The following is a 20,970-nucleotide window of genomic DNA, read 5'->3' on the forward strand; positions in this document are numbered from 1 at the left end:
GCAAAGGGAAATGTGCACCTTACAAATGGCAAAGTCCTCCTTGTAGACCCTGTTATCAGAGCTAATAGGAAAAAACTAGGACCTTATTAAAATGAGCAAAGGTGGGAGTCGAACCGGGGAGTTTCAGAGGTCAAAGCTCGGAACAGGAGCATTACTGTGTTGAGCTACAAATGCTTTCTTGTGCTTATAGCAGTTTGGTGAGACAAAACACTGCAGTTGTATATTATTGTTTCTTCACCATTTCAGAAATGTATACTTTACCATGATATAAACTAACAAAGTATGCCATGTTTAAAAGGAGAAATATAAGATGAGTTGAACTCAAATTCTTAGCATGGAAGGGGGAAAAGTTTATTTTTCTGCTACACAGCAAAGTTGTACAGTAATGTTATATTCAACTCGTATAAGAAGTGGAAAGCATCATCAAAGTGCACCTGGAAGGTAGATATGCCACAAGTAAAATACAGGCTGGGATTTGAACCCTCAAAGGCCAGAAGATTGGTAGAGAGTGCCTTTCCTCACTGACCTACAGCTCCAATGCCTCTGGCTCCCTTCTCATATCATATCTTAGTGAAGTGCTAAGGGAAAAGGAGTTTAGCTATAATGTCATAGTAGGCTGAGACAAGAGTGGTAGCTCAATGGTTAAAAGCGCTGCTTTCACTGAGCCCCAAACCCATATTCCCAAGTGTGCTTGAATGCATGTGAGGTGGAGCTCCGTTTTTCTCACACGCTAATCTTCATTCTAAGCACTGTACTAATGCATATATGACTGTAAGTAATCTGTTCCGTTTAGGCGTTATTTGTGCTGCAATTCTTTAATACATATTTGATATTTGTTTTCTACTTGAAAACCTTCCAAATCTTTAGGCATTCCTTTGCTTAAACTTATTTGAGTTCATCCTGATATGATACCTAATGAAGCATACACAGCTCAGTCAAGCAGCTGTAGCTCTATGGGTTAGGAGCCAGCCTGTGTTCCTAACATCCAGAGGTTGTGGATTCTACACCCAGCACATCTTTTAATTGTGGCATACTACTTTGAAGGTGCAGATTGATGAGGTCACAATGAGGTCAGTTTTGTGCAACTGAAGACCTCCATTTTGCAATGAGGGAAGCTGGAATGTTAAGGTGTGTATCTGTTTATTCTCTTTTTAAGTGCTGATAATGTGTGCTGGTTTTTCTTTGCTTTCAAAAGAGAGCCGATTGCAGTGCTGTTTGTTGAGAAAAAAAAGGGGGTTGTAAAAGCCATGTGTAAATTATATTACTGTTTGGGCAGAAATGTGGTTTGTTATCCATGCAATATAATGTGTTCCATTGTTATGGTGTCATTATATTTATTAGGACAGAGAAAAGATGAAAATTACCTATTCAAACTCACTATTGGAATTATTGATGAAAAAACACAGCGGACGTCTGCCTCGCGTGTAACAAAGAGCCGCAATTACGATAGTTGAAACAGCATTGAAATCCAAGTTAGACCAGGGTTTCTTACGTCTACATAATACTCGATATTTAGACGCAGTTGCTCGCTCAGGTAGCGCTCAGGTAGCGTCCCCATTTGGCACGCCCACGGAACGCCCACGTCCAGAGCTGGAGACGGGACTATGCTTTCGATAGACGTCAGTTCGTCAAGTACCTCATAGGGACGTCTATGTGTCGTTAATTACTCAATTAACATTAATTAAGACCCTTAACTCCGTAATTATTCACTTACATCGGACGTCCAAAGCACGCCTAAGTTAAACGCAGTAATAGAGAATTTACCCCTAAATGTATCAGACTGGGCCTTGGCATTCCTTTGTTAAGTAATCACAACATCCATAAATGGTTTAAGATTTTTATTGTAGAATATCATGTCATTTCATTGACACTCAAATGTACAATCCTTGCAAAGTCCAGAAAAGCGGTGTGCAAGTGTAACATCATGCAACTGCAGTTCACTGAGATGGATCACAGCTACACCAGTATACAGAGTAAGCCACTCCTAGGTCCAAATCAACTGCCATCCTACAGGAGGAAAGGGTAAAATGTCAGTGCCTGTGAAATATTAAGGTTTCCTCATGGTAGGGTAAGGCAAGTTGTAGGAAAAGGAAGATAGATTCAGAGATGTAGGATGTTCTTCGGTGCACTGGAAGAAAGGAAAGTAAGGAGGTCAGAGAATAAAGGCCAGAGGTTTCTGCCATTGAAGCAAGGGAAATAAAAGCCGTCCTCCTTGTCACAGAGTCCATATGAGAGCTAGGAACCTACACACACTGTTTGGAATGTTGAAGGTTAGTGGAAGTGACCACAAATGTTTCGTACCTACCTATGCACAAGTATCAAGAATAGGTCACAGGATCCGCCCATATCACAGGAACAGCTTCACGATGAGATGCTATCACAGGAGGAGGTCAGCTGGGCCCGAGCACCTGCAAAGAGGGGAAGCATGTTAATACATTGGAAAGTCCCCCACCTCAAACTGTCACAACACCTACAGTTACCCTATAGCTTCAATTGAACTTGAAGTGCCAGCATGGAAAAAGGGGGGGGTGCTATAGTCTTATGCTACACAGAAACTTGGAGACCAATACCATCATTAACTCCTACAAGAAGTGGAAAGCTGAGCAGCATATAGGCTTCTGATAGCCAAAGTTTAACATTTTAGCAGTATAGGTCATCCAATCGGCTTTCTCTGAGCTTCCACTATAGATGTCATTAATACCTAAAACTAAGGGGGTGTTCAATCAACCCATACGCTAACCTAACACTAGCGTGTGTTGATTTACGATTTGTTGTTGGTAAAACAACAAAAAACCAAGAGGTCCTAAACTTCTAGCTCTTACCAGGCCATCAAGAATCACATTACGATGCCCTTGTATGTTGACGATGAAAGTCTTGGACATCCAACCTGCAACAAGAGTATGAAAGCTGTTAGCTATTTGCCATGTGGTCAATTCATCATAAAGCCTACTAATGGAATGATATACAGGAGCAACATAGTGAATGAGGCCAAAAACAAAGATAGCTATAGTCGATTCTCACCTATTATTCCACCTTTAATACTTGAGCTGCCACATCTGAGCTTTAACTGCTGCCTAGAGAAAGAGGCATGATCACATTCAGTCACATGAGAGAGAGAGAGAGAGAGAGAGAAGCTTTGGGGTTCACATAAATATACTCACCATTATTCCAAGAAATGGGCTCTTATTAGGTTGTCCCTAACCACCTGCCCTCTCCTACGCTCCTCTTGCTCAGGTAGAGGCCTGCGTCTAGGTTGGATGTCCTCATCATCGTCACTGTCTTGGACCGGCTCAGGAGGGTCTGGCATCCTTCTTCTCAGCACTAGGTTATGTAGCATGCAGCAGGCAACAAACATCTTGGACACCTTGTCGAGCCTGTAGAGCAGTTGCCCTCCTGAGCGGTGTAGACATCTAAAGCGGGACTTGAGCAACCCAAACGCACGTTCCACGATGGTCCTTGTGGTGTTCAGGGCCCGGTTATACTGTTCTCCTCCGGCTGTTGGGGATGCACAATTGGGGTCATCAACCACGTCCTCAGGGGATAGGCCCGATCACCTGCAAGGAGAAAAATATTAGAAAAGGGGCACATATCTGTTGTCTATTGTTCTGCATCATCCTCCAAAGTTAGCCATGACCCTGTGCTAAACTGAGAGAAAGGCGGTTAATGTAGCAAAGCTTTATCTGCAGTAGTATGTTAACTCACCAACCAGCCATCCACCGTGGATTTCTCACCTCTGGAACCTGCCATCTAGGCCAGAGTGGGCCAGGATATAAGTGTCGTGGCAGGACCCTGGGAAGCTGGCACACACATCCGTCACCTCCATGGTAGCACTACAGACCACCTGCATATTCATGGAATGATATGCCCTCCGGTTCCTAAATTGCCTTTCAGTCTCAGCAGGTGGTCTGAGTGCTACGTGTGTGCAGTCTATAGCTCCCAGGACAGAGGGGAAACGTGCCAATTGAGCAAAACCCCTCATTGTGCGTAGCCGCTCTGCCTCACTCATGGGAAACTGGATATACATAGCTATATGTCTTAAAAAGACGTCCAAAAACTTATTGATGATCCTGGATACAGACGGTTGACTGATGCCAGCCCCAGCTCCCAGGGACGTTTGGAAGGTTCCTTTAGCCAAAAAGCCCAGGGCTATAGTTACTTGTACATAAACTGGAAGGGACCATATGGCCTATCTAGTCTGCCTATTCATGCCATCTACTAACCCTTCCTCTCCGTTAGACATCTACTGTACTTATCCCAAGATTTCTTGAATTCAGATCGCTATCCCACATATTCACTACCCTTTCTATGAATAGGGCATCAGTGGTATAAATTAATATTTGAATATTTGAATAAGAAGCCTAAAACTAGTCTAAAAGATATTTGGAGCACTGAGATAAAGCAGCAGATTTCTGCCACTCAATGGCCACGGATTTGGTCTTGGAAGATGAGATGTACAGTGTCAGCATCTATGAGACAAACTTGGTTTTTTCTGTTACATAGAGTTTTTTGGACCCCAGTTCGTTTGCAGAAGTTAGACTGTTCACAATCTAATAGATGCTGGCACTGTCATCTTGAAATAGGGACACTGAATCAGTTGTTGTTCTATAGTCCTTTGATACTCAACTTTTGGGAAATCAATATGGGGATCAATTTGATTCTGGAGTCTTCGATTCCGTTATCTTATGAGGTGGTTATCTGTGGTACATTGTTGTCACCTAAACCTCTATTAGATAGATATAAAAGCAATCTATTTGCCATGCAAATGGTTACTAAAAACTGGAAAAATTGGGATAGACTCCATTTCTCCTTTAGGTGGAATTCTTTATGTTTATGCTATAAATATGAAAAAATGAATGCAGAAAGTTTGTGTAATGATAAGATATTTAAATTAACGTGGGGAGGGAGAGGCAAACGATTTGTGTGTGTTATCATCTTGGTGGACTTTGAATCTCACCTGCTTTGCAGCGCTTCATTAACAGCAGAAGCCGGAGAGTCGGGACCTGTTTCCCTGCGGGCACCCAAGGAGTCAGACGTCCTGACGTCACGTGGGTCCTATGCCTGAGGGTTAAAGGGATGCCGCGACTGCACAAGTTTGGAGAAGCAAACGATTTGTGTGTGTTATCATCTTGGTGGACTTTGAATCTCACCTGCTTTGCAGCGCTTCATTAACAGCAGAAGCCGGAGAGTCGGGACCTGTTTCCCTGCGGGCACCCAAGGAGTCAGACGTCCTGACGTCACGTGGGTCCTTTGCCTGAGGGTTAAAGGGATGCCGCGACTGCACAAGTTTGGAGAGGCAAACGATTTGTGTGTGTTATCATCTTGGTGGACTTTGAATCTCACCTGCTTTGCAGCGCTTCATTAACAGCAGAAGCCGGAGAGTCGGGACCCAGTGTGCCCCTACTCTTCCCCGCCGCTTGAGCGCACCCTGCCCCATGTACCTCTTGAAATGTTCGCTGGCGTGAGCAGCATCTTCCACCTGCTGCTCGCGCCAGCCTCGGCTCTCTTCTGACATTTCAAAAACCAGGAAGTGACATCAGAAGGGAACTGAAGCCGGCGTGAGCAGCAAGTGGAAGATGCTGCTTGCACCAGTGAATATTTAAAGAGGTACCAGGGAGCAGAGATGAGGAGAGGCATTGGCACTCCCCATGAAAATGGTGTCTGGGGCAATTCACACCCCCGTCCCTCTTATTAGGCCCCTGCCTCCAAAATATACAGTACAGTATGTATGGTTCTTGCTATTTCTATTTTGTATATAATATTGTTGCTGAAATTGTACTCTTCTGATTGTATTACTTATAATATTTTTCTGGATGTGTCTTTACATTTTGAAATTTTAAATCTTAATAAAAACCATTAAAAAAGAACACCCCAGGACACTGAATGAGGAACAAATAGCGCCAATGTTGGCAACAATGGCAAAGACACAACAAGAAAAAAGAAGTTGCAGACGGGTAATCAAAAAAGAGGCAAGAAAGCAAGAATAATTGCTTTTAAAGATAAGGAACCTGCAGCAAACTCAAACATCTGGTTATTTATAGCACAGCCTTGATTATTTTAATGAAAGTAGAAGCTTTGATTTACATGTAAGCAAAATGAATGTATAACTCTCCTTTGGGGAGAATTGTACATGTGATTTCATTAGAGTGAATACCTTCAGAAAACAGCAATTTTTCAATGAGCAAGTAATTATCATCTTCCCAAAAGTATTTAAATAAATTTGCTCAAATGGCATTGGAAATTAGCTAAGACTGAAGAAGAAATGCATATCAGGGGAGCATGCAAACTACACCGAATTTGTAAGTGTATGTGTATCACATAAAGCTTAAGCTTATCAATCAAAAAAGAAATGGGCAATTTAGGAATTAATTTCTTAACAACCCTAAGATCACAAAGAACTCAAGCCTGTTTGAAGAAAATGTCATGATGATTCAGGATCAAAGTAGTAAAATTTGACAAATTCACGAAAACCTTCAACAGAGAATGTGCACAAGAATAAAAAACAATCTCACCTTCAGCCAAAGATGGTACATCTGAAAGGATATTTTCAATAGGACATTCAAATCCGAGTTTGGATATTTTGCAGAAGACACACAAAAATCCAGTACCAAATAGAGCTATCCGATTCAGGAAAAAATTTTTTTGGATTTGATTGATTTAGCCAATTTAATCAATTTTTCAATTCAATTCAATTTGCTATGACATAGCTTTAAAATTATCTTGCAGCCTCTTCACCCACTCCACCTCCCTTTCCTCTCTCCAACCCCACGCTGTCATGTGTAAACATAACAAACATCCCCCCTCTTTTATGAACGCAGAGTGTGCATTTTATCACTTACAGCGGCGGTACCTGCTCTGATGCTCATAGACAGGGGGTGGGTTGGGGGTCTTCTGCCGCAGCTGACTTAGCTGATTGTAGCAGGGGTATTTTCTTCTCTACAGCTGAGTAGGCAGGTCTCTCTGAGGCGTGGCTTTGGGGAGTCCTGTCGGCTCAGCCCTTGCTGCAATCAGCTGATGGCAAGGGATCCTTCGACAAAAAAATAGGCGGCTGAGCTGCCTGTCTTTGTGATCAGGCTAAGGCGTGATTCTGTAACCAACAACAGTGATATGGGTGCCTTTTAGAGAATCAGGGGGTTAGGTGTCTGTTTGTTAGGGCAGATGCAATTTTGAATAGGTTACCAGCATGCGATTCTCAGCCGCTTCTTAGGTGGCCGTTGAGACTGAAGTCCTATACAGAATCAGGCCCAGATTCTTTATATACTAACATTTCCACAAATCAAAGCTTTATCTATTATTGAAAATATGCTGTTGGGACATGATTTTGATCATAGGATTCCAAATTGGTTAATATTAGCTTTTGCAACGATTGTCCTCACTCAAAACTATTTTATGTTTCAGGATACAGCAATGGCTGCTACCATACCTAGGGTTACCAGACTTCCGGATATCTCTGGACATGTCCTCCTTTTCAAGGACATGTCCGGGGTTCCAGATGGCTTTTCAAAACCAGGCACTTTGTCCGGGTTTTGAAAAGCTTCCCGTCAAAATTGCGTCGGGAAGGGGTATCTGCACATGCGTGAATGCCATCTGGGGGCGCAGCTGAGGGGGTAAAATGGGGTGTGGCACAGGTCGAATGGGGTGGAACTGGATGGACCTGAGGGCGTGGCCACAGGTCTGGATTTTCCTTCAGGAAAATCTGATAACCCTAACCATAGCCCCTCTCATTGCTAATCTTTATGTGGCACATTTTGAGAAAACCTACTCACAGGACCATCCTTTTAAGAATCATATATATTTTAATCATAGGTATATCGATTATATATATTTTTTTCTATTATGGCATGGAAATTGTGCTGGTCTCAGTACTTTTTCATTGGCTCAATACTAGAGATGAACATCTTTCATTTAAAATGAACTTTAATCCTAAAGAGATCAGCTTTCAAGATTTATTGGTTTGGAAAAAGTTGTGTTGTTTTTCCACTACTGTATAGGAACCCCACTGATCATAATGCTTATTTACAATACACTAGTTTACATAATCCATCTTTGAAAAGAAACCTACCATATTCATAGTTTCTACAACTCAGGAAAATCTGTACTAATTTCTCGGATTTCTCAGACGAGATCCAAGTCACGATAGAGAAGTTTCAGAGAAGAGGGTATCCATTGAGAAACAATAAAAAAAGCCTACAACAAGGCTAGATCCCAACATAATAATAATAATAATAACTTTATTTTTGTATACCGCAATACCACAAAACAGTTCAGAGCGGTTTACAGGAGAAGAGACTGTACATACACAGCGAAGTTACAGAGTATCAGAAAACAGTTCAGAGTAGTTTACAGGAGATAAGAACTGTATTTGTGCAATGAAGGTACAGAGAATTAGTTATCAAGTGTATGGTATAAACCAGTGGCCATTATAAAATGATCCGATAACTGTTGCATGGGGGGGTGCGAACAATAACCGTGGAAGAGGGGGGGAATGGAAGGGAGGGAGGCGAGGTTGAGATTAGTAGCTTGGTTGGGAGGGCGGGAGTTAGAGGAATTTATCAAAGAGGTATGATTTGAGAGATTTCCTGAAAGATAGGTAGATTGGGGCAAGAGAGATGAGGGTGGTCAAGCAGTCATTCCATTTGCCAGTTTGGAAAGAGAGGGTTTTGTCCAAGAATCTTTTGTAGATGCATCCTTTTGGGGAGGGATAGGCAAACAGGTGGACATTGAGAAGATTTACTTAGACCCACAGAAAGGACACAAACAGATATCTTGTGCACTCTCAGATACTCACACTTAGCAATAGACATACATAAAAATCATTTGTAAACATTGGAAAGTACTAGAGGAGCACGCATGTTTCAGAGAGCACTTGGTAGTAGCTTATTCCAGCAATAGGAATTTGAAATAAAAATTGGCTCCTTCTATACTACCTAATTTAAGATTACTTTAGGGGCCATCTAATTTTGAGGGACATAGAAAATGTGGCAGGTGTAGCATCTATCAATATTGTTTTGAGCATCCCCAAATGAAAGAGTTTCCTCCTTAAACATTCATCAAATTGCAAACAACTGGTGTCATCTACTGCCTTCTAACCAATTGGGATACACGTTTTAGAAAAAAAAAAATTGATGCGGCAATGTTGAAGGCATTGTTTGCTTGCCTTCAGAAGTGCCTAAGAATGCCTGTAAAATGCTGGCCTATTTTTAATGTGCCTGTTTTAAAAACAGCTGTGATTCTATAAACATGTAATTGAAATGCAATTGGCGGCCATTATAGGCACCAATACCGACTGTTATCTCAGGGTTTCTGCAGCTGGCATTGTGCTTGTTGCAGGTTTCCAGATCTCGCCGTGTCTTTGTCAAGTAGAAACTGACGTTTCAGCTTTCTTCAGGGTATGCTCTGAAGTCTGCAGTGTGACTTTGTAAATAGTGGGTTCACTGACCTGACTGGGAACAGAGCAGTCCACCAATTTGAATTTTGGTGGGAAAGTCAGATATTTGAGCAACAAGAAATGTGATGTCCTCCGTGGTCCCTGGGCCTTTATCAGTGCCTGTAGTACTTCCTTCTAGAAGAAACTGGGGCTGCCAGAAATGTGAGTTCCTCCAGGTCAGTGTTCTGTGGAAATGTGTACATTTTGAAGAGACTGAGACTTTACCGCTCTACTCATGTGAGAGTTAATCAGACATGGTCTTTGTAAACCATAGATATGTACATTAGCTTTTCTTTGGCCATGAAAGGAAATGAATGCTTGAGATAGCATGCTATTTTAGATTCAGACAGTGCACCTACCGATCCTGAACTTCCTGCCTTAGAGCACCAGGAGTTCCTTTCTAAAATACGTACTTAATATGTATGCACAAGTATATACATTCACTTACCATGCTAGAACAAGCTTTACTGAGAATTGTAAAAAAAAGACTAGCTTCCAAAATGCACTAGTAGGGGGAGGGAACAGCATTTCCTCTGGTGTGCAGGTGTGGTTATTTGCGTCCTGTGCTGGTTCAAGAGGCTGCAGCACCCTGAGCCAACTTTTGTTTTTGTGTCTCCCTGCTCCATGGTCAATTTGAAACAATAAGCTACAAAATTTGAAAAATTATTACATCTTGCAATTCCTCTGTTTTCAGACAGACATCCTAGGACATCAAGCTGCTAAGTGGTATAAATTAATATCTGAACTTATGAATAAGAAACCCAAAAACGCTCTTAGAGACATTTGGAGCATTGAGATTAAGCAGTATATTTCTGCATCTCGATGGCCACGTATTTGGTCTTGGAGGATGAGATGTACAGCTTCAGCATCTCAGCATCTATGAAACAAACTTGTTTTTTTCTGTTGCATCGTTCTTTTTGGACCCCGGTTAGATTGAATAAGTTAGATAATTCAAAGTCTAATAGATGCTGGCACTGTCATCTTGACATAGGAACTTTGGATCATTTACAGTTTTATTGCCCTAAGATACTGTTTTTTTGGAAATCGATTTGGGGACATATTACTAATATTTTAGAATCTGAGATTCCTTTAACTTATGAAATAGTAATCTGTGGTACAAGGATAAAACAGGGGAAACAAAACCACAATCTCAAAAGCACAGAACAAAGGTGGAATTGTCCCAATCAGAATGGTGCACAAAAAAGTGTCTTTCAACTCATCTGATAAATCCAAATGCCTTTATTCATCCAAAATTCATAAAATGACTCTATGACTCGACATGCGCATGTTTCGGCCCAAACGGCCTGCCTCAGGAGTCTTATGAGTCTTCAGCTTTGTAAAAAGGTGCACAACCTCACTAAATGTTGCTTTGAAAAGACGTATCACGCTGACAAACGCTGCGACACTGCTGCAAAAGAAAGTAATCTGTGGTACCATTTTGTATATCAATGATACCCTAGATAAATATAAAAGAAGTCTCTTTAATTATGACAAGTACAGGTATACAATTGATTACACATAACTGGAAAAACTGGGATCATCTCAGTTTTGCTTTCTGGTGGGCAAGTTTATGTCAAATATATAAATATGAAAAAATGAGAGCTGATCAGGTAGGGAATTTTAAAAACTTTAATTTAATATGGGGTCCATTGACGTCTTTTGTAGATTTATTATAATTATACATTTTTGTTGTTAGAAGAATTGCACATCCAGGGAGAGAGGGGGGAGGGTGGGAGGAATATAAGGGTTATAATCAACTATTATTATGGATGGGGGCAGGGTGGTTTATAAGTTTAAAATATGTCTAAGTGGATAAATGTGTAATTTTATGTTTAAAATATGTAGTGAATTACGGAATTATGATAAATTTATAGATACTTGAATGATAAAGAATAGTTTGGGTAGGGGGGGTTATTGATCTGTAAGAATCTTGTAATATTTTAAGTGATGTCTATAGTATAAATGTTTTATTTATAGTTCTTCACTTATTGAAATTATTTTAAAATGAATAAAGATTATTTTCATAAGCTGCAAAAATATAAGTATTGCACATTGTCACCATTTTTCATTCTGTAAAAAATTAAGGGCTCCTTTTATGAAGGTGCGGTAAGCGTTTTAGCGCACTGGATTAGCGCGTGCTAGCCGAAAATCTACCACCTGCTCAAAAGGAGGCAGTAGCGGCTAGTGTGCGTGGCAATTTAGCGCGAGCTATTCTGCGCATTAAGGCCTTAGCGTGGCTTTGTAAAAGGAGCCCTAAATGTTTTGTATATTTGTCTGAAAAAAAAGAAAAGAAATTTGAGTTTTGTTGTGAACTGTTTATAGTGTCCGGGTTTTTGTGTTGATTTTGTGGAGGTTTTGTATTTTACCCCTGAAAAAGTATGTCAGTGCCAAAACATGGATCCTTCTTTGAACATGGATCCTTCTTTGAATATATAATAGACAGCTTTCAAGAATTGCCAGGCAAGGAGTGATCTTATTTACCCTACCTCTTTCTGCTTTTAATATTCAGCTGATTTAAAGTTATCTGAATATCTCAGCTGTGGATATTTCAAGCCAAAGACATCTGAATATGTTATCTGAATATATTTAAACCTCAATATTCAGTGGCAAAGTCACAATGCTTCTAAGTCGCCCCTGTCCTTCTCACATTACACTGATTATGAAAAGGCAATGGATATAGAAACAGGGAAAAATGAAGGTAGATAAAAACCATCTATAGCAGGGGTGCCCACACTTTATGGGCTTGCGAGCTACTTTTAAAATGACCAAGTCAAAATGATCTACCAACAATAAAATTTTTAAAAAAACACAACGCACACTGTACGCATAGAAAATGTTAATTATCATTCCTATTCCATGGTTTTTCAAAGAGGTCAAAGCAGATGACTATGCACTGTCACCTCAGTAACAACCATACAAAAATAGACAAATATACCCCCTCCCTTTTTACTAAACCACGATAGCAGTTTTTAGAGCGCAGGGAGCTGCGCTGAATGCCCAGCGCTGCTCTCGATGCTCATAGGCTCCCTGCGCTAAAAAACACTATTGCGGTTTAGTAAAAGGGGACCTTAGTGTAAAATATAGACAGCAGATATAAATTCAGACACATTTTGATCACTAAATTTAAAATAAAATCATTTTTCCTACCTTGTCTGGTGATTTCATGAGTCTCTGGTTGCACTTTCTTCTGACTGTGCATCCAATCTTTCTTCCTTTCTTTTAGCCTGTATGCTTCCTCTTCTCCAGACCTCATTCCCTCCCCCAACTTTTCCTTTCTCTCTCCCTGCCCTTTCTTTCTCTCTGCCTCCCTTTCTTTTTTTCTGTTTCTCTTCTTTCCTTCTGTCTCCCTGCCTGCCCTTTTTCTTTCTTTCTCCCTGCCCTCCCCCAAGCCACTGCCATCGGGGATCAGGACCCAAACCGCCACCAATAACAGGCCCGAAAGCCGACGCAACCCCAAGCTCTCCCTGCTTCGGCCGACCAGCATTCCTCTCCCCGACATTAATTCTGCCGTCGGGGAGAAGGTTGATTGGCCCAAGATCGCGATCGACCTATTGGGGGAAATGCTGCCGGGTCCTGCCTTCACGGAAACAGGAAGTAGACAGGACCCGGCAGCAAGAAGAGCAAATGCTTCACTAACCTGTCTCCCGCATTAGCCCATAGCGAACACTTGCTTCAGGGCTCTCAACATGTGCGTGCCGGCTTCCTTTCTCCCCCCCCCCCCCCCCGGACATAACTTCCAGTTTCGGAGGGAAGAGAAGGGAAGCCGGCACGCACACGTTAGAGCCACGGAGCATAAGTTCGCTACGGGCTGAAATCTCCAAGCCGTTTTTTTGGGTTTGTTTTTTTTTAATGTTCAGCAGCAGATGACAGCTGGGCGGATCGCCCAGCTAAAAGGCCCAAGGGAGAACACTGGAGAGGAAGGCTGATCGGCCCGGTAGATCAGGACGGCAACACGAGTCTATCACGGAGCCCGGGGTGGGCTCCGCGATCGACTCGCATTGCCTTCCTGAGCTACTGGTCGATCGCGATCGACGTGTTGGGCACCCCGATCTATAGCATCCACTATCCTTTCTTCTCCCTTAGAGATCCTAGGTACATGTCCCAAGCTTGCTTGAATTTATTTATTTATTTCGATTTCTATCCCATCCTCCCAGTAGCTTAGAATGGGTTATAAGCCAACATTCACAATGGAAAACATTTTGGACAGTACAAGACTATACAGCAACTTAAGTACAGGAGAGTGCAGAAAGGAGGGGGAATATAAGGGGGTCAAGGAGTAGTTTGCAGTTAGAATTTCAGTTGGAGGGTCTTTACTGCTTTTCGGAAGGTCATCAGAGAGTTCTGTAGTCTGATTTGTGGGGGGAGTTGGTTCCAGAGAGGGGGGAATGAAGTGGCTGTAGGAGTGTTTGCGGGCGGTTTCTGACAGGAGAGACCTTCCTGGGAGGATGCATAGATGCTTCTTCATTTCACAGTGGAGGAGGCGGGTGGGGGTGTAAAGGGTTAGCTTGGATCCTATATATGCTGGGGTGGTAGTGTAGATTCTTTTTTGTGTTATCACCAGGGCCTTGAAAGCACAGCGTTGGTTGATCAGGAGCCAGTGCTCTGCGCGGAGGGCTGGAGAGATAGGGCCATGGTAGTTGAGGTTGTGTAGGAGGTAGATTGCTGCGTTTTGTACGCACTGGAGATCCAATCTTCATCTTCACTACTTCCACTTGGAGGCCATTCTATATATTCACCACCGGTATTTCCTGAGTCTTCCCTTTTGACCTTCATCCTGTGTCTTATTCCAGTGCTTCTTTTCTATTGAAAGAGATTCACTTACTGTGCATTTATACCACAGAGATAGTTAAATGTTTTGATCATATTTCCCCTTTCCCAACTTTCTTCCAGTTTGGTGCTTCAGCTTCCTGATCATCTGCTTATTTTCTGTGAAGCTGTTTTATTTTTTCGCTAATCTCATATCTACATCTCTTAGCAAAAAAAAAAAAAAAAAAAGGGCAGGTGAGATGGCTATCCAGATATGTGTTTTTAAAAGAGGTTATCATATTCTTGATGATATCCTAATTGGAAATGATACAAACCATTCTTTTGAAATATCTTTATTCAGAAGCTCTTTGGAAATATCTTTGTTAAATGAATTAAGACCTAACAAGGATCCTAGTTATGGCAACACAAATTGCCTTCATCAGGGGTTAATCATTACAGAATCTGTAGGTTCTCTGTAGTCCTCCAGGTCCTCTAGAATCTGAATCAGCTCTCGGTTCACCTGGATGATGGTTTCAATGATTTCGTCAGGTATTGGCCAGAGAAAGGATCTCCTAAGGACTTCTTCTAGGATATAATACTGCAGTCCAATCTGGCAACAATGAGCACCCAATATCATCCCGAATAATTTTCAAATCATCTTGTATCCTACACCAGATCCTATACGAAAGCTCAGAAGTCCCTCTCATCCAATTATTCTCTAATGTACATCAAAAAGAATCCTTAACAGAATCCAACTAAATCTACCATCCACAAAAAACCTCCACTACAAGTGAATTTTCCACTCTGTGCTAACTTATCTGGGTGTAAAAACCTGGAATGACCTACCAGAAGTTATCAGGACAGAGACAAACTATACTACATTCAGAAAAAACCTGAAGACTCACCTCTTTGACAACTAACTGTCTTAGTTTCTGTATAACTCCCCCTACTTTTGGGTCCCCTCTCTTATTTTTCCATGCCCCCTTTCCTACTACTTCCCCTTTCCTCCTTGATCTGTCGCCTTGAGCCTGTATAGGTATGTGCGACACACAAATGGAAGATTAGACTAGATATTTGTCTCCTTTTACTTGATAGTGTCTTCTGGCCTTCCTCCTATGTATATAACCAGCTACAGGGAATAGGAGGCAAGTGGTTATGCCACTCTCCACTCCTTCAAAAAATATACATTTTTTAGTTGATGCAGATTTGGCAGTTACAGCAGGATGCCGGAGTGTGTTCTGTGCTATGCTATTTTAAGATGTGATTTTTTTTTTTCTTCTGCATGTCTCCTTTATAATAATGTTTTGAAAAAAATTCAATCTTATAAAACTATTAGTTTGATTTATTTTATTTTATTTTTTTTAACTGTGCTATCGATTCATTTTACCTTTACTATAGAACTCTTGCCTTCCTCACTTGCATTTGTGATTTACTTCTGTTCCTCATAGTGTCAAGCCTGTACTTGGGGTCTGCCTCTGTTATTTTCCCAGACAGTAAATCCTGTGTGAGACAGTGGGAATTATCTAAGCTTTCAACTATAATACATTTAAGATAAGCAGGGAAGACAGTGGATCATTTTGTCTTAAAAGAATTATCTAAGACTTTCCGCAAATGCAATAGAAAATAGTAATACCTTTTCACAGGCTTGTGCCTCCCAAAGGATTTGTTTTGCACAATACATGATAGGAATAAACATCACTCCTAACCCAGGATATGTTGAGAATGACTTCAGTCTGTCAAATTTACTGCTAGTACTCTTCTTAATATTTGCACTGAGTCAGTTCTCTTGGAACTTGTAAGTTGTAAAGCATACAGCCAAGTCTTAAGTAGGAGGGGTGATCAAAACGGCTATTGACCCTGTGGTTGATATTTTCTTTTTTTTTCAGTACTGTGCAACTCATGCGTGTGAAGTCATCACGCCGATGTCCATGCATTTCCAGATGCCCTCCAGCTGCTCAATCCTGTGTCTGCAGAGCAAGCAGTCTAAACTTGTCAATGCTTACATTAAAGTTTATAGTTTAAAGGCAAAGTTGGTAACACCTAGAGATATCCTTAAGAGATACCTAGTGGAAATCTTGGAGATATCTGAAGAATTGTTACCACCATTCTCACGGGTCTATTTGTAGAAGGATTTATGGTTCACTTAGCGGTATTATAAACACGTTACGTCTCTGTTAAGTGGTCTAGAGAAAACCATAACCTCTTATTCAAGTTCAAATATCAAGGTCTAATTATACAACAAAAAAAACCAGGCTAATGAGAAATATCTTTATTATGAAAATAGAAAAATATAATTCACAAGCCAGCTGCAGAATCTAAAGATTGTTCAAAATATCTAATTACACAAATGAAACTCAGTACATGATTGTCACAATCTAATGGTTAGACAATTAAGTAAAACTTCTTGTTAAACACACACTACACAATTCCTTATAATAATAATCCCTGATTAGCAAATGATTATATTATCACCAATGAATCTTTTCAACCCTTATCCTTTATCACAAGTGATCCTTATCTAACCCCGCTGATAAGAGTGTAAATTCCGTAATCTCACCTTAAGATTAGCCTCTCAGACGAAATTAGGTGGAAGGAAAAACTTCTTGGCTGCTTTGGTAGACGTCAGGAATCCGGTTGTTAAAGGCACACGTGTTCACAATCCTTGATGAGGCTATAAATCATCTGCAAATAAGTCCCGTTCCGTGCCGAGTTCAGAGCCGTTATAAATGTCTGAATTTCTCTCTCTTAGGCAGAGAGTCACACGAGGTATCTTACAGGTCTAATTATTGAAAGAAAAAGTTTACATATAGAACATCTGTGAGCAGATCTGACCTTATCACAGACTAACTAACTATTAATTAATTAGCACCTTTCTTTTCTTGTATCTCATCAGATGACTTCCTCGGACCAATCCAGAAACAGAACTTGATGAATAGCCTTTCTGTATAAAGTATCATATATGCTGGAAGACCCAGGGCCGTTAGACAGATAAGAACAGAATAATTTCTTCAAGATTCACACTGTCCCATTATTAAAGCACAGATGAATGCCCTTGAATAGCAACATTCGGGTACATCCCCATAATGCATCAGGCAGAAACAGCAAAGCTGTGTACTTCTTACTTCTTGCAAAATTCATGCTGGAAAGTTGCTTGCAGAGAGAGATTCTTGAAACAATGGTTCAGGCTTGATGACATCATAGAGGCCTAACCTTCAGGTGTGAATACGGAAATATCCCTACAGTCCCCCCTTTTGGAGGAGAAATAACTTCAATGGAGTCAATTTCACCTTCAACCTAACTAAGTAGGAAAGGATCGACAAGACCCAAGGTGATATAAAAATGCATAAACATAAGCAATACCATATAAATCAGCGATAAATCAAAGATATCAATAATCAATGGATAATAATCATAAAGGCAAGGGCAAAATATATGAACCCAGCCAAATAGATGAATAAAATCACTGAATAATGGCAATATATGATAAAATCAAAAATCATAACTACTTAGCAAGGCACAAAAGGTATGCCAAAGCAAAAGTTAAGACAGATAGATCATAAACAAAAATACAGCTAGCAAAATTACTCTTTCATAGCCGCAATGTAATCATGCATTCTTAAGTCAATATGTGATGGTTTCTGTCGAATAAGACGTCTAATCCGGATGGTCTCATAGAGTGCAAAAACAGAGAACCCAAATAAGAGAACCCACAAGATGGCAAAAATTGGAATAACAACAGTGATAAAAAGATCAATACTGCGGGTATCAACAACTTCATGTACATTGGAGGAGCCAATATGAAAGTCCTCAATATGAAGCTTATCATTATGAACTTTCAGTTCAATGGTGTGGGAAGGTTTTGTCATCAAATATTGTTCCACTTCAAGGGTAAAGTTGATGGGATGTCCACGGAAAACATCTAAGATTTCTAATTTAGTTTCAGTAGGAGTAGAGTCCAAATGGAAAAGAGAAACATCGAAAGAAGATGGTCTGGAGCAAGATCTGGAACGGGAAGAAGAAGAAACCAGGAGAATCTTGAAGGACAACACGGGACTGTGGACCAGGATCAATCACTTTGGTAACAACTCCAATCAGCAGGACAACCAGGAACAGCATCGGCAGAACTCGTTTCGCCATCTGAAAAACAGAAAAGAGAGAGAACAGCCTAGGCTGTTGCTAGGTTAATGTCATTCATCACAACAATGGTTTCATCCTGGGCAAATTTACTGGGATGACATGGGCTCAGTTGATTAATGTGGACCCATTTAAGGACATCTGCACCTGGAGAATTTGATTTGATGCGAATTTGATAGGCCACAGGTGAAGCTTTTTCCACTATAGGGAATGGACCATGCCAACTTGGCAAAAATTTACTTTCTTTGGCCTTGGTTTTGCCAAAATTGTAATAAAATACCTTGTCGCCAATTTGGTATTCCTTTGTGGTAGTCCTATGATCATAATAGGCTTTTCTACCTTTAGCAGCAATTTCCAGATTTTTCTGGGCAAAAGAAAATGCACCCTGTAAATGGTTACGTAAATGGGTGACATATTCATGAGCAGTAGTAGCACTAGAAAGATTTACATCATTAGTTCTATACAACAAATGAATTGGTAATATCATTTCTCTACCTGTCATCATTTCAAAAGGCGTCACCTCCGTAGACCGGTGAGGCGTGGCACGAATAGCCATCAGTACCAAAGGTAACTTCATGTCCCAATCCTTACCAGAGGTAGACACGTACTTCTTCAGGATCGTGATGATGGTACGATTCGCTCTTTCCACTTGTCCCGATGATTGAGGGTGGTAAGCTATGTGCAATTTACTTTTCACTCCGAGCATCTTCCACATATGTCGCATCACCTCTGCAGTGAAATGTGATCCTTGGTCTGAGTCCACTCTCATGGGCAAACCCCACCTACTGAACACATGATTCAGTAACAAGGTAGCGGTAGTCTCTGCCGTACAATTGGGTGCAGGCAAGCACTCAATCCACTTTGTAAACAAACAAGTGACAGTCAACATATACTTATTACCTCGGGAGGAACAGACCACTGGGCCAATCCAGTCAATCTGGATGTCGGACCAGGGCATGACCAAACCCTTCTTTCTCAAGGGTGCTCGGTGAAGTGGTGTAGAGGGTTGAAATTGACAACAAGTCAAGCAACCTCTCGTATATAACTGCACATCTTGCCGCATATGAGGCCAATAGGCCACTTGCTTCAGTGTCTCATAGGTAACTTCTTCACCTCTATGTCCAGCACAAGGTTCATCATGGGCATGTTGCAACATGATTCCTCGATATGCACGGGGTACAACCCACTGCACAATACCATGCTTACTCGTCCGAGTGAGCAGGTTCTGATGAATCGAAAATTTCTCTCTGGAGGTGTAGAGTATCCTAAGTTCTTCATCCTTCCGATCGTCTTCAGACAATGGATGATCCTGTGGATTCTGTATGAAGTTATAGAACTTTCCCAGAATAAGATCTGTCTTCTGAGCGATTACAAGATCAAAGGAAGGGACATCATTACCCCACTGCACTACAGGTGTTTCAGCTGTTTAGCTTGGCGTCGAGTAATAGCATGTACCATTGAAAACAACTCTTCAGGGCATTGCCATAGTTCACCTGACAAAGCACCTTCTTTGGCCAGTTGATCCGCAAGGTCATTTCCGATCTTGTCATGACTATTAACTTTAGCATGACCTTTCACTTTCTTCCAGTAGATGGTCATGTCATTGTCTCGTACCAATTGATCTAAGGCTAGAATCAAGTCGCCATGATGGACAAGCTTTCCTTTGGAATTTAACATGTCCTTCTTTTTCCACACGGGTAAGTGAGACACAAAGTTTTGACGCACATAATCAAAATCTGTACAGATAATCAGTTCTGGGATCCCCTTTTGTACCGCAGACTGTACAGCGACCAAGGCTGCTACAATCTCTGCGTATTGGTTGGTTTTAGCACCCAATCTATACTTCAAGGTTTCCATAGGTGTGTCGACATTCTACACTACACCTACTCCTGCGACCAAATTATGGGTCGAGGTCTGGTGGAAGGCACAGCCATCTACGTAGACTTGAGGTGTATTGGCACATAGCTGTTCATCATAAAGATGATGACGATGGGGTTCCTCCTCTTCTGGTGGAACATCAGGTTCCGGTATACCTGTAAGAGAATCTTGTTCTGTACAATCATGCAATTCTGCTATCCCTTGGGCTACTGTGTTTCGATGTTTCTGGGCATACTTTACCTGTAAAGGCCATCCTTGGAGAGCCAAAGTCCATGAGACTATTCGGCTATTGGAGACACGACCAGTCTTGATCTTGTCACTACCCAAGAAACTAATGGGTTGATGACAAGTCTCTACAATGAGTTTTTCTCCTTGGATGTAACTCCGAAAATGTTGAAGAGCCCAAACAGTTGACAGTAGAGCTTTCTCACATTCAGAATACTTCTTCTCTACATCGGTGAAGCCTTTGCTTGCATAGGCCACCACACGCTTGTCAGAGTCGTATTTCTGGTACAGGACAGCACTCATAGAGTGTTTGGAGAATCCTAGGTCGATGAAGAATTCACGACCACTCTCAGGGTAGGACAAGCAAGGAAAGCGACTAAGCTGCTCTTTCATCTCTTGCATAGCATCTTCCTGTTCAGGACCCCACGTCCAAGGTACATCCTTCTTTAGTAAGGCAACCAAGGGTCTAGAGATCTCTGCATACTGATCTATGAACTGTCGAGAATAATTGCATATTCCTAAAAATGAACGAAGTTCCGTCAAATTGGTAGGTTTCTTCAACT

This window comes from Geotrypetes seraphini, chromosome 2 (assembly GCF_902459505.1).
Source record: "Geotrypetes seraphini chromosome 2, aGeoSer1.1, whole genome shotgun sequence".
Classification (NCBI taxonomy): Eukaryota; Metazoa; Chordata; class Amphibia; order Gymnophiona; family Dermophiidae; genus Geotrypetes; species Geotrypetes seraphini.